The sequence below is a fragment of the Nasonia vitripennis genome, chromosome 2, assembly GCF_009193385.2.
Source record: "Nasonia vitripennis strain AsymCx chromosome 2, Nvit_psr_1.1, whole genome shotgun sequence".
Taxonomy (NCBI): Eukaryota; Metazoa; Arthropoda; class Insecta; order Hymenoptera; family Pteromalidae; genus Nasonia; species Nasonia vitripennis.
In genome coordinates, this window is record NC_045758.1 from 26,120,818 (window position 1) to 26,142,414 (window position 21,597).

A 21,597-nucleotide genomic window follows, 5' to 3' on the forward strand; every position below is an offset into this window, starting at 1 on the left:
TCCGCACCAGCGGCGTAGATTAGCGCGCGTGTCGAGTGCATGTTGCGTGATTTATGACCCGCCGGCGCATCATTCCCCCGGTCACGATAGCACGGCGACTCTTAATTTCGTTCTCTTTCCCCCGTCCTCGTCGTATGGCGTCGTTTCGTAAAAAGAAAGCGCTTCTCGATACACACGACGCTGACTGCATTCGAATACTCCTCGACGTTGCGCAAATAGCATGCAATTTTTTTTTTCGAACGAAAACAGGTCAGAATTTTCGAGAGTAGTATACTTATAAGGTGTACACGCTCCGGAAATTCCAGACCGCGAGATTCTTCCGCAAGATCATTCTCGGAGCGCTGCTCGACTCTCTGGTCTCTCCACACAGAGAGTAAAGAGCTCGCGCATTCGAAGGAAGTGGTGGAAGGAGGATGAGGTCGGCCAATATTTGTTTAGGCCTCGGAGGTAGAAAAAAAAGAAAAAAAAAGTCCACGTCGCGCAAAGCAGCTTATGTAAATTCTCATCTTCCGCACATAATGCTGCTGCTGCTGCTGCTGCGAGGAAGAGGCAGAGAAGAAAAAGAGCTGCAGAAGAGAGGAGAGGACCGTCTGGAAGACGCGAAGGAAGAGGAGCTGTGAGCTGCACACGCGGAAGAAAAACTGGAGGGAGGGTTTATGCAGCGCGCGCTAATTTGATTAGACGCGCCGTGAGAGCTGAGACCGAATGAAAAATCTAGGGGAAAATAAAAGAAAGCCGAGGCAGCCGCCGCCGCTGCTGCATTCCTCTCGTAAATTCATTAACTCGCCGGCTAATGAAAAATAAAAGAAGTCTAGTGTAAGAAGAATTTAGCGGTCGGAGCACCTGAAATACTTCGGCGGCACGGTGTGCGGATAGCTCTTGTATAGTAATAATATAACACGATATGATAACGCCGTGGAAATTCTTCGTTCCACCACCCTCCTCGGCGGCGCAACAGGATAACCTGCTGAGCCTTTCAGAAAAAGAGTTGGTGCATAGCGGTGTGTATAGGTAATACAAAACTCTGCGTTACGAGATGGAATCGCGAGGGTTCGTACACGCGTTATATGTATACGGTATAGTATAGAGGAAGCCCCGTTCGTGGCTATTGGTTTAATTAATTTCCTACCCTACCGGAAGCCCCTGTCGGACAGTACGTATATAGAGTCTGGCCGCGAGCGAGCAGATCGGATTTCTCCGAGAATCAGACGTGACTGAAAAAATTTTCACTCGAGTCCCGCCGGCGCCGGTCGCTCGTCGATGCGCCAGAAATAGAGAGAGAGAGAGAGAGAGAGAGAGAGAGAGAGAGAGAGAGAGAGAGAGAGAGAGAGAGAGAGAGAGAGAGAGAGAGAGAGAGAGAGAGAGAGAGAGAGAGAGAGAGAGAGAGAGAGAGAGAGAGAGAGAGAGAGAGAGAGAGAGAGAGAGAGCATTGCAACCCTTCGACGGGGCATGTATAAATTTACTCGGCGATTCGCGCTTTTCAATTTCCATAGCGAGGAGGGTATCGAGCGCCGTTCGATATGGAAAAAATATGTGCGCGGATGGAGTGAGAGAGAGAGAGAGAGAGAGAGAGAGAGAGAGAGAGAGAGAGAGAGAGAGAGAGAGAGAGAGAGTTGCTGCTGCCACTGCTGCAGGGCGAAAAATTCAAGGGATTGATTAATTATCCATGGGGGAGGGAAGAGGGAATTTATTATGCCGTCGACGTGCAATTCGGAGAGAAATCATTGTTATACGTCTATAAGCGAGTGGAGAGAAAGGCTGAATTTATTTTTGAATACGGAACATCTCAAATGTTGTTTTAATGCTCGCACGGGGAGAGAGAGAGAGAGAGAGAGAGAGAGAGAGAGCCATTCCTTTTACATTTCTCCGCGAATCTTACAGCGTCACGACCGCCGCGGAGCATTTTCCGCCGCGACTGGCAATGTTTTCCCGGCACTAATGTACCGAAAGAGGCGAAATTGACGGATCGAATGAGAGGGAAAAAGTGGGAAAACACACAGTGAGAGAGAAAGATTTAAGGTAAACGTCGGCAGACTGCTCGGCAGAGTTCGATGCACTTTTCCTCCTCGGGCAAACAGTTCGATGTGCTTTACTTTCTTAAGCTACTCTCCTCCCTACACACACACACACACACACACACACACACACTCTCTCTCTCTCTCTCCTTCGCTTACCTTCTCGAATTTCCCGGAGTATATAGAGCGCGCGAGCGTCTTGCTGATAACCAAAATCATCCCCCGTGCGGTTCATCGTTGAAAGCATTTTTACTTGTCAAAACTCACGCTCTCGCGCGCGGACGAAGATAAGTTGCCGCCGCCGCGAGTTTTCCCCAAGTTTCACTGCGCCGTCCTTTGATTTATTCCTGCTAGGCGGCTGCCGCTGCAAGCTCGAGTGATTTAGCGGCTTGTGCGTATGCAGACGCACGTGCTTGTGTACTCTGCGCGCTGGCTGTATGTGGGTTCCAGCCGCGGAAGGAGATGAAAGGGGTTACGTGCGTTGCGCGTCTCGCGAGAATTAGTTACGCGCGCGTTTGCAGAACGAGATTATTAGCTAGCGCCGAGTCGCCGCGACGACGAGCGATGATAATTGCCGGGTGTTAAGTGCGGACTAAGCGTCGTGTCGCTTAGTGCGTTGCGCTCAAGAGGAAAAATCGTCGGCGGAGCTTTGAGAGTACTTATGTAGAGAACATTTTCTCGGCATACGCAGACGTTTCCAGATTCAAGGTTAGCCGGCTGTGTACGTTGGAACAACAGCGCCGGAGAGACCCAGTGAGGTACGGCAGAGAGTGTATTTTTGGGTCGAGCGAAAAAAAGAGCGAGTGTGACACAAATTCTCTCTGCGGCGTGCGCACAGGACGAGAGAGCTCGCGAGAACCATTACCGTGACGATTTTCCGTAATGACGGATGGCTGTCCGTATTATTTTTAGACCGCCGCCTCGGCTACTCGGGTTGAGGGAAGCCTATTATACGCCGATTATCGCGTGATTTAGCTGGCGTGGAAAATGAGCTTCAGTTCTGTTCGCCGTCGGGCACGCATTGTTTGTTTGTGAGTCGTCGAGAGTCTGCGAGCTCATCATCGTGGCTCATTTTTTTATTTATGTGATAGCGATATTCCAGTCATAACGAAACCTGACGCGACGGTGTACACTTCGCTCTTCTGACGCAGCAGCAGAGCGCGATAAAAGAAAAGGCCCCCACCCTCCCTCTACGGTAAAATTCAATTCCACCGTACACGTATTACAGCGCTCGAGTCGTCGGACAATTACGGGGGAAATAGTGCGCGCGAGCGGAGAGAAGAAGATTGCCCGATAGGTCGTAGCGTGCGTACGCACTATAGAAGGTGGGCCTTGAAAATAACCGAGCGCTCGAGGCTTATCAGTATGCACAGGGCGTTTTCGGCATTTCGTCCCGCAAGAACATAGAGGTGGTAGTTGCCAGGGCCGACCGGAAGGAACCGGAGGCATCGAATCCCATACAAATGACCAATTAAGCCGGCGACGCGCGGTTCTTTCTTTTATTTTCATTCCCCTCTGCTAGCCAGCGAGAACGCCGCCAACTCTCTCTCGCCCCCCCCCCCGTCGTTTACACAAGAATTAACTGATTTATTTAGCTTCGCCGGCTAAGTTAACAGTGCACACCGGCTAGCTTTTATTCGAGAGAGAAAAGGGCTGCTGCTGCCGGTTGGTGTGCGAACCGATAAGCCGCCGCCACGGCTGTTTTTCCCAGTCTTTCTTGGCCTCTTTTCTACACCTATACACTTTTTTTCTCGCTCGCTCGCTTGGAGGAGGAAATCGACGAGCATCGGCGCGCGATAAGCCGCCGAGCGGCGGCATTAATTCAGCGAATAAATATTTATCGTCGCATAAATATTGATTCGAGCAAAAGAGAGAGAGAGAGGGGGGGGGGGGGGTCAGGCCCGCTCTGGTTTTACGCTGTAACCGCAGAGACTTTTAGTGCCCCGTTGTATACGTCTCGAATATATGGATGGCTCGCGTTCGAAAGTATATACAATACGCGTTACGAGCGAAGCGTACGCGCATTTATTAAACGCGCAGAAAGAAAGAACGACTGACGCGGGGCTACTCGGGTTTCGCTCGCGTCGGCCAATTAACAATGGAAAACAATTGATATTCCGATTAGCTGGCGCGCGCCCGCGTCAACGGGAGGATTTCGCAGTAACAATTGCACACGTCGAGCGAGGCGTCTAATATCACATAAATACCGAGGAAAGTGACGACACGACCGAGATCCAAACAATATCCATACGCGCGTCGCTTTATCTCCGGCCCTTTTGTCGCCTCCGTTCGTCGCCTACTCCACTATTGCCGGAGTTATACGGAGAATTGATGTGCGCAGTTGAGACTATACACACTCGGTGGAGAATTAATTTTTCAAGCCGGCCGCTAATCGCGCAGTTGGCGAAAGATTGTTTTCTTCTTCCAGCGCCGAGATGAAGTTTCAGGAAGGTCAGTACTCGGAAGAGAAGATTCGTAGGCTGACTCAGCTCCTAAGACGTCTCTATTATTTCTTGCATATCACAGCCGTTCGGTGAATCACGCGCGCATCCTCCGCAATAAAAAAACTCTCAACGCACTATAACCAAGCCGACGACACGTACATCTACCAGCCATGAATCTCTCCATCCATAATTTTTTCCGCCGGTCTCTCTACCCGGCCTAAACAACAGCAGCAGCAGCCGCCGGCAGCACATACACACGAAACACGAAGAGCGAGCGGCTACGCGCACGTGCGAGAATTAATGCGCGCGTGCATCTAAATTCTTGGCGGGCTAACCAACCGGCGCGCTTGCTGTCGTGTCGTCAGGGCTTTTGCGCCAGTCATGCTAATGATAAATGCGCGGGAGCGGCACCTGCAACAGCAGCGGCAGCAGCGACGCGGTTACGAGTTTTTAATTTCGAGAGCCGAGGGATGCGCTGTACGTGATCGTGGAAAAAGTTGTGACGGCGGGCGTGGGAGGATGATGGTATAAATCGACGACGCTTTTTGCGGATTGCGTATATTGTGTACACCATCAGAGCACAGCGCGGACGGTCGCTGATTGCTCGCGCGTCACGTTTGGATTCTTCCCTTGCTAATTGATTTTTTTTTCTACACACCGCGTGATTTATGCGCGGGTGACGAGCGATCAGAGGGATTTTTAATTTCGAAGGGTTTTGATTGGCAGAATCCTCTGATCCAATATATTCTGCAGAGAAAAGTTTCGAGTATACCGTGCGCATTGCGGTATAGCCGTCGCCAACTCTCCACACCGGAACGAAAGAAAGAGCAAGCGCAAGAGAGAGATTAATTCAGAAGTGCAGTTAAGAGGCCGCGACGAAATGTGCGAGTCAGCAGTTCCCAGATATGGACTAGCATTTTCTCGCGCCAAGTCGTGGGCGGAAAGAAAGGAGAGAGAGAGAGAGAGAGAGAGAGAGAGAGAGAGAGAGAGAGAGAGAGAGAGAGAGAGAGAGCTCTGTGTAGCCCTTATCTTATCGCGCGTTTACAAATCGTTGCTCCTGCAAGTCCCGATAAAGTAGCTTATACGCCCGCAGGTGACAGTCTCTTTCTCGCAAGCGCACAAACACACACACACACGCGCGCGCGCGTGCATAATCGCGCGGCCGAGTTATGCGTCCGTTTTCTCTTTGCAATTCTTAGCGGCTGCAATTGTCACCGCGCCGAGAGCATTTATCATTCAGCGCGAGTTGGTAATATGGCGGCAGATCCTGTGTCTGGAATACCGAAGGAGCTGAGAGTTCGTACAGGGTGTGGGTTGTAAGAAAGAAAGGTGAGCTGTGCATTACTGCAGTGAGACGTTGCGGCGGATTAGCTTTTCATTTGTGAGTTTCGGTTTCGAGAGAGAATTAGTCAACCGTGCGTGAATTAGTTTCCAAGTCTTCGATGCGATCGATTGCAAAATTTCGCACAGAGGTGTGCGTATAAAATTCCACTTCAATTTAATTAAAATAACTTCGTGAGCCACCTAACCCACAGTCTTACGTTCTTCTGTATACACCGTCCTTTATCTCTATACAAACCAGCAAAAAGGACAAAATAAGACACGACGACGCCTCCGAGCACACAGCTCGTTTATCGATTAAATAGAGAAAAAAACCGCCGCCTCTAAGTAACTATACACCTCCTCGTTTTTCACACGTACACACCGGGTACAACGAACGAGCCGCGGAAAAAGCGCACGACTATATACGAGAAAAGACAGAGGAGAGAAAGAGAGAGAGAAAAAAAACGAGCCAAACGCACACTTACTCGGGTAAAAACGAGGTTAGTTCAACACGGCGTTTAATATACCTCCTCGGCAAAGGAGAAAAAGACGGCGTGCGAGCGAACGATCGGATCGTCTTCTCCGATGAGGAATTTCGAGGAGTCACGAAACCCATAGTGCGCGAGTTCAACACATACACCCACACACCTTCTCCAGCATAGGTGTATATTTGCGCGCAGTTATATTCTTTCGCCTAAGGCAACGACACGAGTCGCTGCAGCAGCAGCAGCGAAAAGAGAGACGTGCCTGCCGGGCCGATAAGTAGGTTACGACAGGTACACGCCGCGCGAGCACAGGTAAGCAGATACGCGAGTGCACTTGTAGGTACAGTTGCGAGCGGGTAATCGCCGCGCGGCCGTAGCGCGCTTACACAATCCCTCGGCTTTTGTGCTCTCTGGACGCGAATCCGCAGATTTATACGTTCAAGCGATCGCGGGCTCCATTACACCTCTAAGAGGGCGAGTATAATATACCTTCGCCGTTTGTTTTAGAGACTCCGCGCGCATACGTTATAATGAGGCTCGTTGTATTATGCGCGTATACTTTTTCTCTCTGTCTGTCTCTCTCACTCCGAACGAAAGAAATTCCGCGATGAAAGCGCTTTGTTGTGCTGTTGCAGTGTATGTGCATCGTGTGTTACGCGGAGAGCGCAATGATTGAAATTACAGGAAACGATGCGCCGAGCGAGCGGGAAAAATAATGCCGGCTTTTCTGCTGCACGAGCGCGTTACGCGACCGGGAACTAATAAATATAAATGGCCGGCATATAGGGGGGGGGGGGATATTATGCGCGAATAATGCCCAGCTTTCGCCTCTCCGCGTGTATAATGCGTATTGAAATCGTCACTCGTGCAACGACGACGAGACAATGGCGCGGAATCATTCCCTCAATATAAAGTACACACACACACACGGCGACGCGTAGAACATGTGTTATTATTTCAAAGTCGTTTATAGATATTTCAAAGTCGAAAATAAGCAGCTGTCGCAGTGCGTGTGCGGGGAACAGGAATGAAAGGCAAACACTGCACGCGGGAGAAAAAAATTAAAAAAGCGCATCAGCGGCGCCAAAGTTACAAAATATAACGCGCGCGGCGCTAAAAAAAAGAGAATAACCGAACGCATCAGCGAACGAGCTTTTGAAAAAAAAACGAGGGACACACTTTGGCGGGATGACGGCTGATCGGAGCGAAAACAAACGCGCGGCCCCGAATGAATGGGTAAGTAACGTTAACGTTGATGGCTGTATCCGGCGGCTGTCTCTCTCTCTAGTTTTCCCTCTGCACAACGCACACACACACACATAGGCAGACTATATACAGCGAGCTATTGGCAATTCGAAAATCCCATTGAGGACGATATCTCTGGCGCGAGAGGCAGGTTACGCGAGCGCAAAAATGATTGGAAATGGAAAAGCGACGCTATAGAGCTCCCGCGTGTTCTAATTCGCGCGGAGAGGTGATGATTCTATATAGATTGATTGAGAGAGTTGCGACTACGTAGCCTAGTGAAAAAAAAAAACACGCACGCGAAGCCTTTTCATTAGGAAACAATCCATCCGCGGCGTCTCTAGCTCGAAAGTCAAGATCGTCAATTTTCCAGAGCGATGATTTTCGCGAGAGCGTGTTACGCGACTGTGCAGATCAGAGCTGCGCGCTTAGTATGTCGAGAACGAAGTAACCCGCGTGCGCGCAAGTTTAAAGCCGTGTGATTTAGCGGTCTAATGACGTGAAATCCCTCTGGCTTCTAAATCCCAAATAAAGCGCGCGTGCGCCCAGGAGGAAAAACGAGCGCGGAAAAGGAGAAGAAGAAAACAGAAGAGAAACAGTGGCACGCATGTGGAATAGTGAAAACGTATCCGGCCGCAAAAAAGTCCGGGAGAGTCTACGCGGCTCCCGTCTTACGATTCACCGGCGCTGCTGTGGCTTTAACTCTTCCGATGTGTGGCTTGTCAGGGCCACGAGTGTGTTTGCGTTTAGCGGCCGATTAATTCTAGCCAGAGTGTTGCGTAAGTTTACGAAAAGCCGCGTGGATTTTTACCTGCTTTCGTCATCGCAGCTCTTAACTGCATTATGCGTACACACCACACGGGTATTATGTGCATAACATAAGATCGTTGTTGTGCCGCGCGATCGACCTGGAAATGCATACTCCCAACAGGTTTTCCAGAATTAGCTCTCTCTCTCTCTCTCTCTCTCTCTCTCTCTCTCTCTCTCTCTCTCTCTCTCTCTCTCTCTCTCCGCCGGATTTATTAGCTGCGTACGGCTGTTTTTGTATACATACTCTAAGCGGCGATTGTCGTCGTTTTCGCGTTACAACCACACGCGAAATTGCAAACCAGCCCGCTCGACAATTGCAAAACCTTACGTCGTTTCCAGCCGCGGCGAGCACAACTATGCATTTCCCCGCACAGCCGACGCGAGCGTGTAATAAGCTACAATTATAGTCGCAACGACCGCGAGACAGAAGAAGAGTCGCGGACTCTGTGGAAACGATTGGTAAACAGCGAGAGAGTACATATTCCCCCGTAAACGCAGCGAATCCGAATTTTTCGGGGCCGTGATCTCTGCAGAAAGAAAGTCGAAAGTTGAACGATCGAGAACTCGCTCGCGAGAGCTGCAGCGTTACTAGGTCAAGCGCGGCGTTATGCGCGATCCTAGAAGCGCTGATGTCACTGATATACTGCCGCCGCCGCCGCGCTACACGCGATGATGGAAGGCGAGAGAGAAATATTGTTTTAAATTATGTCATGATGAGCGCGGTTTAGTCCGCTTGACTGATGCTACTGTCTATCGGCTGTAATCGTGCGCGCGGTTTAAATGGCTTTTCTTATGGACGCTGAAAACCATTTAGTTTATTTATCTGAGCGTGAAATTTATGCTTAATAATAAATCGAAGGCATATAAGAAGCTACGATGTACGTGAATAGCAAAGCTGAAACATACACGGATGGACGACTCGCGATAAGTATTAGCGCTCGAACGACAGGGTTATTAAGCGTATTTTTAGAACGATTAGCGCGAATCGTATTTATTTCTCAATAAATAACGCGCGAGGCGTTGCGTAACGCTCTCGTCGCGGAGCATACATTGTTTAGCGCACACGATATATTTTTTCAACTATACATACATCGTCCAAGTTCTCGCTTAGTGCCAGGAGTCACGTAATTTGTTGAATATGTTGATTGGAAGCATGTCAAAAGAAACTAGGAGATTTCGACTTTACATACGCGAGACTGGTGTGTATAAATGCGAGCGCGCCTCACTCGGCGAAGCGTCTGCGAATGTTCCGCCGTTTATGAAGTGCGGATTTGTATGTATACAAACATTCCGCGCGCTATATACGCGAGCACGTCAAATAAATCCGGACATTAATTTCCCGGAGAGTTACGACCGCAAGATTTGTCTTGCGGATCTTTTTTTTTTTTTTGTTCTTTGACGCACTTATGTAACGCGTTTCTTGTTTACGAATTCAGCGATAGTATGGCAAGGTTGAGCGAAATTATGATTGGAAAAAGCAAAGACATAGCTCCGAACCGTCGAGAGTCGCCTTTGTGTACGCGGATGACTCACCGAGCGAGTCGCGTATTCTTATGTTTATACTTCTCGCGGCGGACACAGAAAGCCTTATCTCATCTGGTATTCAAAAAGGAGATCCAGTCCGCCGAAACTCGAGGAATGCAGATCGCGAAAGAATGACACGTACAATAATATAAGCCCGGATACGCGGAGCTGCCTTTGTTCGGCGAATTAGCCGAGGAGATAGAGACGACAAAAAAAAATTCTACGACTGAATGAAACGCGAGTGGGCCGGATATACGCGAGCGCAGGAAGAAAAAAAGAAGGTGTAGCTGTCTATACGCACACACTCCCTCGTCCCATTGTATACTCTCGCCTATTACACGCGCATCGGTATTAGAGAGCGAATCCACAGACAGAAGGAAACGCTGCAATCGCGTGGGCGAAAATGACGTTTATACGCGAATAAAGGTATAGGCAGGCTCGCAGGTATATAAGTGCACGCGGAGAAAGAAAGAAAGAGAGAGAAAAGGAGAGGCCAACGACCAGCTCGCTGCTCGCGGCTCGTTTCCTGGGACTGGGTCAAATGTAAATCGAGAAGCGTTACCGCCAGCTTGCCAGTTCATTTCTCTCGAGCGCGCCGCAGCGTGACGCTCGTCGTCGTCGTCTGCACCTACATACTGCGCACTTAGGCTCGCAACTCGTCCGTGCAGCGTCGTCGTCTCTTCGGAAAGCGCGTTTTATGGATGTAGAGGGGAACGACGATGCAACATTGACCCTGTGTGCGGTTTATATATTGAGGATATGTGGAGTCGCTTCGCTGTGGGGTGCAGGCGCATTGTTTGCGGTGTATAGAAATAACGTATTTTTCGCTGCTCGTTATTTTTTATTGAATTTATTCGCGAATGACGACGATGATACCTCGATTTTCCGATTTTTTTCCTGGTGTATCGCGGTGGCGAATAAAATTGCTCAAAATCGACGGTATACTCACATGCATGTTAACAGACTTAACAAACACGCGCGCGCTTTAAAAAAAATAACTATTTTAATTCAGCGCTACGTGTATCTAGCTCCGAGTAAATTTCCCGTAAAATCGATGCACGTTCTCATCGGCTCGCCGCGCGCAAAAAGCCAGGCGGCGCACATACGTTTCCAATAGCTCGTGCATCGCGATCCGAGCCCGCACAGATATACTACTTCGGAGAAGATAACAATCAGCCGCTAATATTCCGTAATTCCTCCGCATTCGACGTATGACTCCAGCACAGAGCCGCGCGGCTCACGTACAGCAATCTCTCCTGGAGATCTATCTTTCCCTCGCAGCGATCGGAGCAGCTCAGCAGAGAGCCGGTAAAAGTAAATTGTTTACCGTCGACTTTCTGTTTAAGTTCGGCGAAAGCCTAGTTAGCTTTGTTCGTCAGCTTACGCAACGCTATATGCATCTCGCGGCACATACGAGGAAGCTCAGTATACACAGATTTTCTCATTGTTTAAAGCAGCGCGGCGTTTTCTCGCGGAAAGGAGCAGCGCCAGCTCCGAGATGCCTCCACTGACACACTGCATCGTGCCGCACGAAGACGACGACGAGAAACTCGCCGCTGCCGCAGTGAAAACTTTCTCGATGGCGACTCGGCAAAGTTCAATTCTCGCGCGCGCAGATAACGCTCGCTGCTCTGCAGTGGCCTATACGCTCGAGTATAGTGCATTTTACGCCTCTAAGTGTATATATAGGTGCGCATCTTTCTCGTGTACGTGAGTTCAGCAGCAGCAGAAGCTCAACTTTTCACGGCGACGTCGAACTTGCGGACGTCGCTGCAGACTAAGTGAGAAAAAGGGGAAGGGCTGAATAAGACCTTTTTCCGCGCGCGACTCGCCGAAATAAAAACTTTTTGAATTATCGCCGACGCTGAGAGAGAGAGAGAGAGAGAGAGAGAGGCGGCGAAGGGGCAGGGTCGTCACCTTTTCTTCCGAGAGACTTTCTCGCGTCTTATATTCCTGATGTGCGCTCGTCATTTTTTTTTCGACGATTTTCATAAGATGTGCAGCTGCACACACCAATCTCAGACGACGAGCAGTCGGGCGGTTCGGAGGGAGGCTACCAACTTTTTGGCCGCCGCGCGAGGGTGACGATGAACTCTCGACGGAATTCATTATGCGATGTGACAAGTTTTTTTCCTCAAGGCTCGGTTGTTTGCTTATTTACTGTTCGATAATTTAATGAGGAAAAACGAGTATAGGTACTTTATTATCGTTTGCAGCGAGTAGTTGCCTTTCTGTGTACAACGTAAAAATTGATAACGATTTTTTATTTTTTGACCCTCCTCGAAAAAAAGCAGCCGACGATAGCGAACATTTGCACATCCGGACAATTAAACGGTGAAAACGTATCGTTGCGTATACGCGTATCGAACGAGGACATTTTATCGCGCCTCTTTTGTGAAAATCAACGCGCGCGCACCCCGTATAAACGGGGAAAACAATAAACAATGATTTTACAATGAACGCAAAAAAAAGGAAAGAGGAGACAATGTGTTATCGCCGCGTCGTCGACAATTCAGCCGAATAAAATCAAACAAAAAGCCCAGCCCCCTCCGAATAAAACCCGTCGATATTTCAGTTCGTGCATACATCGCGTCATTAACTACTGCAGCGCAAAGCGAATCCCTCACGTGAAAAAAAGAGTATTATATTCATACACGTCGCGTGAAATAGCCGAGTATTCGGAGATTCTCTCATTCAGGGCCGCTGCGGAACGTGAGCGCGCGACGCGTATAATTAATCGGAAAAATGTCGATGATGAAGGCGGGGGGGGGGGGGAGGGGACGACGAAGTCGCGCGAGAGGAATTTGCGGGCTCATAGCACAGGATTATACGCGTCGTCGAGCGCATAGCGCAGAGGTGTACACTTTCAAACATCCTTGACTTCCTTATGTCTCGCGAGAGGCTCGAGGGAAGTTACGCAATGCCCGCGACGCGACGGCTAGTGTCGACTAGCGCATATAGATATTACGCGCTCAGATTTGCAGTGGAAAATGGAGGAAATCGGAGACGGAAGCTCGGTGCGCATCGGTCGATTGTTATTGTTGCCGCGAGAGATTCTCACGACGAATCGTTCGAGGAACATGCGTTAATCGGCGCGGCCGGGGAAAAAATATTGACTGCTCTCTTAAAAACGAATAAAAGCGAGCGCGTTAGTCTCCGCAGCGTATTCTTCTCTCGCGTCTATTCAATTTCTATTTCGCGGTACGTATACACGCCGCGCGGTTTTATTCATCGAAGCTCTGGAAATTTGCTTCTTTTTACAGTACAGCGTTGAGAGAAAGAAACGGCGCATCAAAACAAGGATGCGCGAGGTAGACTTTGTGGGTCATCCGCGTAGACACACGCGAAAAACGAAACTCGAAATGCCAAGGCTCGCGGCTAGTTTTTTTTCACTCTCATATGCTATCCCCACCGCAGCAGCCGCAACAGAGAGCAGTGCAGCACGTATGAGGCACTACGCTCGGCTTTAATGTATACGACGGGTCCGCTACTGCATACGAAAACACTAATGAATAATAGATATACTCTTTATCCATACAGTCCTGAGGTAACGAATCTCTCTTCTACCCTTTCCCTCCTCTCACTGACTTGTTCTCCGTCTCTCTCGTTTAGGATAACGGGCTCCCGAGACGCTTCTTTAGTTATGGACGAGGGAGATATAGTCGGCGAGTCGAGGGGGGCGGATATAATCCGCGGGAGCGTCGCGATCCATTAGTATAATGAAATTATCGAGAATCCGTCGATCATGTTGCCTAATGCCACCGCTGCGCTCTCTCTCTCTCTCTCTCTCTCTCTCTCTCTCTCTATATATATATATATATATATATATATATATATATATATATATATATATATACCGGTCGAGCCCTACGCTGTCAATTATTCGCGATCCTCTATATCGGCGCCCCTTTGTCCGCTGGAAATAATAGCACTCAACTTGCTCAAATTTTAATCAAAGGATTCGAGTTATACGCAGTGCTGCAGAATTAGAAGTAAATGCGCGAGCGCGAGCATCAGTGTGCTTGTTATTCGACGATGACGATGATGCGCACCGGTGAGTTCGTCAGGTGACTCGGGCGCTCGCGAGCGATAATTTGTTGCGCAATTTGCAGCTCTACGCTCGGCGATTCCACCTCTCCGCGTACATTACGCGCGATATTGCACACGCGAGTTTTTTTTTCTTGCATAGACAATAAAGCAACTCCTGCGCCGCTGAATCATGCAATCGCCCTTATTGAATTTTCGAAGCCGGAATCGAACGAGACGCACAGTGCGCACAAAGCCATGGAAATACATCTGACTATCTCGGAGATCCATAGTCTCTCTTCGGGAGTAGGTGAGCAGGAGCAGCAGCAGCAACGATTTGCATAGAACGTACTGCATCTCCGCGTAGGAAGTCGTTTACCCACACGTCTCTCTCTTCTTGCGATATAAGTGTACTCGCGCGCACGGCTCTATACTGTCCCCCCATTATATTCGACGTTGTTTTACCGCGGTGCAGTTGCGGCATCTCTCTCCCTTCGATAAACGATCGATAAATAATCTCCCACTGCAGCCGTACACGTCATTTTGCATCCCATGCAGCGTAGATTATTTTGCAACACGGCTATACGCGCGAGCATCGAAATAATGACAAGTGCGCTGCGCATGACGTTCTTTTTTCTGCGCTGCGAGCACACGTGGGTGGGAGAGACGGTTACGCGCCAATGTTCGCTGATTGCGGCTGCCGCGAACAGCGCGGAAGGACGAGCGGAAGTGACGGTATACCGCTGCACGTAACCCCCATGACTGTACACGCGCATAGACTATAGCTACACCTATACGCTGAATTATCCGGGTTTGTTGATATGCTGTAGGCCCTCCGCACGTGCGGGAAATAAGCAGGTACGCGGCCTTTTTTCTCTCCGTCTCTCTTTTGACTCTAGCGAGTTACGCTTCCGAAACGCTATTCTGATTAGACAGCGCGGAGAGGCTGTAAATTTAGAAGACCTATCGATATGTGCCCGTTCTCTCTCGGAGTTTGATGTACGAGTCGGGTTAAAAGCCTTTTGAAATACGACGCAGAAAAGCCACGAGAGAGAGAGAGAGAGAGAGAGAGAGAGAGAGAGAGAGAGAGAGAGAGAGAGAGAGAGAGAGAGAGAGAGAGAGAGAGAGAGAGAGAGAGAGAGAGAGAGCATACAGTCGCTTGCACGGTGTATATAACTCACGATATTTTGAATGATTAATCGAAGACGAGTTAAAAGCTCGAGCGCTCGCGCACGCGGCTTAGGCAAATTTCGCACGAGTAGGAGACATACGCTCGTCAACACGGGGAGGGCCGACTCTCTCGCGAGTCATATATTAACGACGGCTGCAAGGGAGATAAAGACAGTACGAGGAAGGAAGGAAGGCGCGCGCGTATTGACGTCTGGCATCGATCATCGCAAGAGTCGTCAAGAGAGAGAGAGAGACATCATAGGAGGGATCCCGAATCGCGGGCTCAAATATTGACTGACGCGCTCTCGCGCTGTACAGCGGGCGCTTGACGGATGCCGGCGTGTCTTTATTTATTAATAGAAATGGCTCGCGCATGCATCAGCCGGCATAACCCTCATGTTTATTTATGTGTGCAGTCTGTGAGCGAGCGAGCACACACATTGGCTGATGCTGCTGCCGCGAGTACTTATTCATTCTCTTCGACGATTATTGCCGATCCGTGTGTGTACATGTGCGCATACCGTCGTCGAGACGCCTGTGTCACCTTGGCGATGCCACGGCGATACTTATGCAGCCGACGATTATCGTTTTTCCTTACGCGGAAAAAATTCATTATTTTTCCTTTGTTTAACGCGATGAGAGCGAAAGAGAGAGAGAGAGAGAGAGAGGGGGGGGGGAATCAAGCGAACTCACACGTAACAAATCTAGAGGTGCTAACGCGCTTTTCAGAGTTATACGTTTCTACTCGGGTGTTTTATAAGGAGGAAAACGCTGCCATACTTATTATTGTTAAAGTTTCGAGAGAGCGACTTGTTATTGACTTTCCGACAAAGTCACGCAGCGGGGGGATGTTTAATTGCAGTGATCGCCGATGCGTGTATTATATTTAGACTAATAATGCGCGCGGCCGCTCTCAGCTGAGCAAACAGTGGCATGAGCGATCATCGGCGAATAACGACTGCTGCAGCGAACAAGAGATTATTGATATTGAGGCTACACGCTCGAGCCCGCGACCTCTCCGCGGCGAGTCATCGTCGTTCGGTCGCTTTTATTGAAATATTTTCCTCCACACACCGCCGACTGTCTCGCACGAACACAATAACGAGCCATCGGCGAAAGCTCTTGCGCAGCCCCGTAACAATACGCACACGTAACGCCCGAAAATACGCAGCGCGTGCAGTGCTTTCCGGCACACACACACACACACACACACACACATATCTCGGGCCGCCCGAGAATAAGTACAAGACAAGCATCGCTCTAGTCTCGCCGTCGACGACGACGACGACGAGTGAGTGAGTGAGTGAGCGGACTAGCAGAGAATGAGAGAGAAGAGAGTCCGGCGTGAGCTGCCTAAAATAGTATCCGCACGGCAGGCGCGTTTACGAGGCTAAGTACCTGGAACGGAGTAAGGCGCAGTCTGGGCCTGGGGCGCCCAGTACGCCTGGCTGATAGCCGGATAGTACTTGGGCGAGCTGAAGTGGTACGAGCCAACGTACTTGCGGCTCTTCATCGCCATGGCTCGACGTCCTGCTGCTGCTGCGGATCCGCTTCACTTTGGAAAAACTTCGGACAACAACAACAACGCGACACTGTGACGACGGACACTGAGCGCTGCTGCCGCTGATGTGTATAGCCTCGACGGTACGGCCGAGGCGCACTGATAACCGAGTCCTCGCCCGCCGCGGCCAGCTAGTAGTACAGCACGCAGAGAGCGAAGGCGCAGCGCGACAAACAGCGGCGGAAGAGAGAACGAAGAAAAAACGCACGGCGCGCGCGGGCACAAGGATGCGACTACTACGACGGTGACGGCTTACGTAAGCCGGCGATGCAGTTGTGCAAGCTCGTCTCTCTATCCCTGTGTGCGCGCGTATGTTATTACTCGCTGATAGACCAGCGACGCGTAATCCTCGCGGCCACCGGCTTCTTCTTCCGGAGCCGCTCCATCGGAAACAACGACTACACGCGCGGCACAATGATTCCTTCTCGACGTTTCTCGCACTTAACTGTTCTCCGACGAGACACCGATCGACTTCGATCTCCGCCCGTACCGTATAACGTGTAGAAGCACGTGAAACGAGCGCGCGCTCTCGAGCCGGCAAACACAGAGCGGAGCTGGACGCTCGTCGCTCGACACTCAACAAGTGAGCGCACGGCCGTGCTCCCGAGACTCAATGCCCGATTCCTCCGCCTCCTACTCCTTCTACTACTCTCGACGCCTCTCTCGCCGCCGCTGCTGCTGCTGCTGCAGCGACTAGAGCGTGTAGGCTATACGTGTGTATGTGCATGTGTCTGTGTTGGCTCGCGCTATGCTCTCTTTGTCGCCGCGCTCGCGTGCACGTATGTGTGAGAGAGAGAGAGAGAGAGCGGCGTGTTTTGTAGGCGCCGCTACCGAGCGCTCGAGTTATTCGCCTGGCTTTCAATTTGCCAGAACAGCTGATTCGCGCCGGAGCAGCACGTGATGCTGGGGCTATGTTGCTGTGTTGTTGTGCGACTCGGTGCGAGGAGCTTTGGGGGAAACGACTGCGGCCAACGCACTGCTGCTCTCACTGTACTGAATGGGACGCAGGTGGTTTCCTGCAATTTGGCTGTGACCGCGAGATTTATCGTTTGTCTAGACGGGAACGAGGTTTTCGTGCTCGTCGCTGGGGAATCTCAATTCATCAGTTTTTCAAAACGCTTTTCCAGAATTTCATCAAGCCGACTCGACCTCATAGTCTCGATAGCGTTCGACAAACTCTTCTCGCATGTGTCACGCAAGAACGGCGCAATAATTTCCACGCCGCCACGAAACTTTACATTTGCAAAACGAGGTGTGTGTACACACGTCGAACGTTTCTTCAACGAACGCCGGCGCACCGAGCTTGCATTATTCATGGAAAAAAAATAAAATCTCCTTCCGACGACTGCAAAGGAAACTTTTTTTATTAATTTACGCGAGCTCCGTCCGTGCGCCGCGATTTTCCTCTCGAGCGACGAAAAATCGTAAATATTTATAAAAACCGGGCGCGCTTGCTTCCTTCTGCCCGTGCAATTGTATACGAGCGCTGCAGTATATACACGTGTTCGCTCGAGCGATGACATTTCGTCGCGTCGCTAATTAGACGAATACCCTGTATATACACATACACGAGGACAGCCCTCCTTGGCGTCCATAAATACTTATGGGCGACTCGTCGCCGCGCGATTTGCACGCGCGATTAGAGCCGGCCCTTTGTCCTCCTACTCGTGTACGTACGAGTGTGCGTGTGTGTGTGTGTGTGTGTGTGTGTGTGAACGCAGGACTTCCTGCGCCACTTCTCTGGGCTGCAGACGTCTTTTGTAGAAGCGCGCGTGATGTTTGGCCTGTGCCTCTCGACACCGATAGACTGCTGTTCTTTGAAGTCGCTGTGCGAGCGTGTATACACACAGTACCTTTGCCGATGACGGGGTCCTGGATTCTTTTGGCCGGGCGAACAAGGGATCGCTTTGTAAGTCGCTGCGCTATGCATGCAAGAGACGAGAAGAAAGAGCTTTCTTTTTTTCGCCAGCCGGTGATAAGCCAGCCGCTGGTGTATGCGATAAGAATCTACGTTTTTTGTTCTCTATTCCTTTAGAAGCAGAATTTTTGAAATTCACTCGATAAAAATAGCAGGCTCCGCTGCATCGACCGGCGTCGCGAAAAGCCGCATCGCGAAAATTCGCGGGAGTGTCGTGTCGCCTCCGCATACGATTGTGCGAGAAAAGGCGGCGCGAAAGGAGCGAAGATCCATACAGGCTTCCTACGAGCTACACAACTATGTGTATAACAAAGAGCAGTCGGCGTCGGCGCGGAAAACTATAAGCTATACACTATGGGTGTGGAGAGAGAAAGATGAAAAGCGCGCGTTGTCGGTGGTATTATTGCGAAAGGCAAATTCATGCAAATACGCAGTGGTTATTACACAACTTTCAGCGCGCGCATCCCCCTGCAGCGGAGAAAAACAAAGGAGCTGCAGTGTGAGAGGCGGTGGATGGCGAAAAGAAGAAGTAGTATAAGGTGCCAGAGAATGGCTATAAGCGCTGAGCGATGGCTCTTCGAGTGGGGTCATCGGTGAGAGGCGATATTTGCGGCCGGCATTATTTATACGTTCTTTCTCTCTCACTCTCTCGCATGTGTGTTATTTATACCTGAACGAGAGAGAGAGAGGGATGCGTGTACGTGTTATCATCGCGAACGCGGTGCAGTGTCGGTCTTCCTGCTTTGGATTCCTCGAGAGAGGCGCGCGGATTATTCGACGCGCGTAATCTCCTCCTCCTCGCTACTGTGCAGCTTTGCTCTTATTCTCGGAATCGAGTCTAATGGGATTACGTCACGCGTCGCGGTATTTTTAGAGCAGTACACACGCGGATACTACCGTGCGGGCAAGGAAAAAAGATAGCATAGGTATTGCACCGGCATCAAAAGGTTACTCCATTGTGCAGCGCGTATACGCACACATACTCATCGCCGGGCTTTCCGCATTTCTGCATCGAAACGACGTCCCAAGAATCCGCGCTCGTACACGGAATATGTAGAAAGGGAAAGCGCACGTATGTGTGTGTGTGTGTGTGTATTGTCTGCATATACTTTGTGCACGCATTGTTCGCTCTATACGACGCGTAAGAGCAGAGAAGAAGGAGGAGGAAGAAGAAGCAAAGGTCATTCCGAGTGTCGCGATATATTTCTCCTCGAAGAAGAGAGAGATTCCGGAAAGACGAGAGGAATTCGGACGAGGGTGCAGGCGCGGGATGATTCCAGCCTGTCCAGTCATACGGGCAAGGTGATCCAAGTTCGTCTTTCTTGCGCGCCACACATACATGGATATACCTATACGCTGCTTACTTACTTACTCTCGCTGTATACCCGCTCTCACTTTCTAGACGCGCGAGTCGCGCGCAAATATTTGGCCGGGAGCCAGGCGACCATCCTTCCGTCTTATTTGCCAAGTCCGTCGCCGGTTATATATACGTATATATCTATACACGTGAGAGGCAGAGCGGAGCTCTTCTCTTGCATTATAACGACGTCAAAGACGCAACACGCACACGCTTTGCTCGCAGCTCCTTTATTCGTGCTGCTGCGGTCGAGATTGTGTGTGTGTGTGTGCGTCGCTTTTCTTTTTTGAGGTTGCGGCTTTCTTTTTCTTCGTTTACCGCCGCGCGCGGTGTTATGTGGCCGGGCTTGGCTTCTTTTATTTCGAGTGCGTGCAGCACGCGGATGTTTGTTGTTCTTGCGGGTTTCTATTTTTTGGGATTTTTTTGAAAAAAGGTTGGAAGCTACGTTCTTTGAGCTGATTCAATTTGGATTTTATTCGAGATGGACGATTGGATTTTTTTGAAACTTCACCTATATTCGAGATTTCTATGTCTATTCGTTGATTTAGCGTTGGAGTAAATGTTTACTTCGAGAGCAAAGTCCATCCCCTTTTTTAATACGGCAGAGCTTTAATTCGGAGCAAGTTTGACAGGCTGAAAAATGAATCACGATTCCAGTTAATTGTACGGTGTATAAGAAGCGCGAAAAAAAATCAAAGGTTGCCTTTGGAGAAACGAAATTCCGATAAAATTAGCACGTCAAGCGGTGTCGGTCGCAATAAAGCTCGATATGAGAGTATCGGCTTTTAATCAACTTTTCATAAATCACGGAAAAAATTAATTGTTAATTAAACGTCCTGTATATGTATTTTTCACGGTATATGCAAATTCAATTACCGATTCGTCGAACTGTACGAGAACAAATTCGTTTAATTATCGAGATATTTTTTATGACTTCCTTCTCAATGAATATTGCTCGGCAATAAATAGAGGCGATTTGTTCAAACGTATACATTCGAAAAATGTAATCCGCTCGCATCGCGTGTTCGATTAATTAAATCTATGTTTGCTGCAGGATTACCAGGGCAGCGCCGGCTATTCGTAGCAAATAAGCGCGAAATAATGCGGAAAATTCGCTCGGATCAGTCGATAAAACACGTTACGCAGCAGCGGCAGCATCAGTAGAAGCGAAATTCAAAAAATTTCGAAAGCTCGCGAGAGAGCGCGATATTACAGGAGAATTTTCCGATATTCAATTACCGATAAAAACGCTCGCTGGCGCGCGGCTAACGCGATAGAGCCGAAAAATGCATTCTGCAATAATGCACTTTTTAACGTCACAATTCACAGACACACATACGCAGAGTTTCACACTCACCTCTGGTGCGGATGAAAAAAAAGGAACGAAACCCGATTCACGACATTAGAACTGCAGCGAAGAGCTTCCCGCGCTCACCCTAGCTGAAAATCGATTCGTTCCCGTTCTCGCGCGCTGAAATTTCACAATTTAGAGACAGCAGCGGCGCACGCGAGGTCCTTTACATCGAATTGCACATGCCTGTCTGCGTTCCTACGAGTGCCGGCTCGTAACTATTCGACGCACGTTGCTACGCTCTCTCTCTCTCTCTCTCTCTCTCTCTCTCTCTCTCTCTCTCCCTCTCTCTCTCTCTCTCTGCGAGCGCAGCTCGTCAATGGCCAATGGCTAATCATCCAAAGCGATTACTCGCACGGTCGAGTTCG

The 21,597-nt window shown here is 49.8% G+C and overlaps 1 protein-coding gene across 38 annotated transcripts in view; it reads right to left on the reverse strand.

Annotated features, from left to right (window-relative positions):
• The window catches only part of LOC100121536 (arrest), a 296,681-nt gene that overhangs the window by 17,733 nt on the left and 257,351 nt on the right, over positions 1-21,597 (reverse strand). The window lies entirely within an intron of this gene.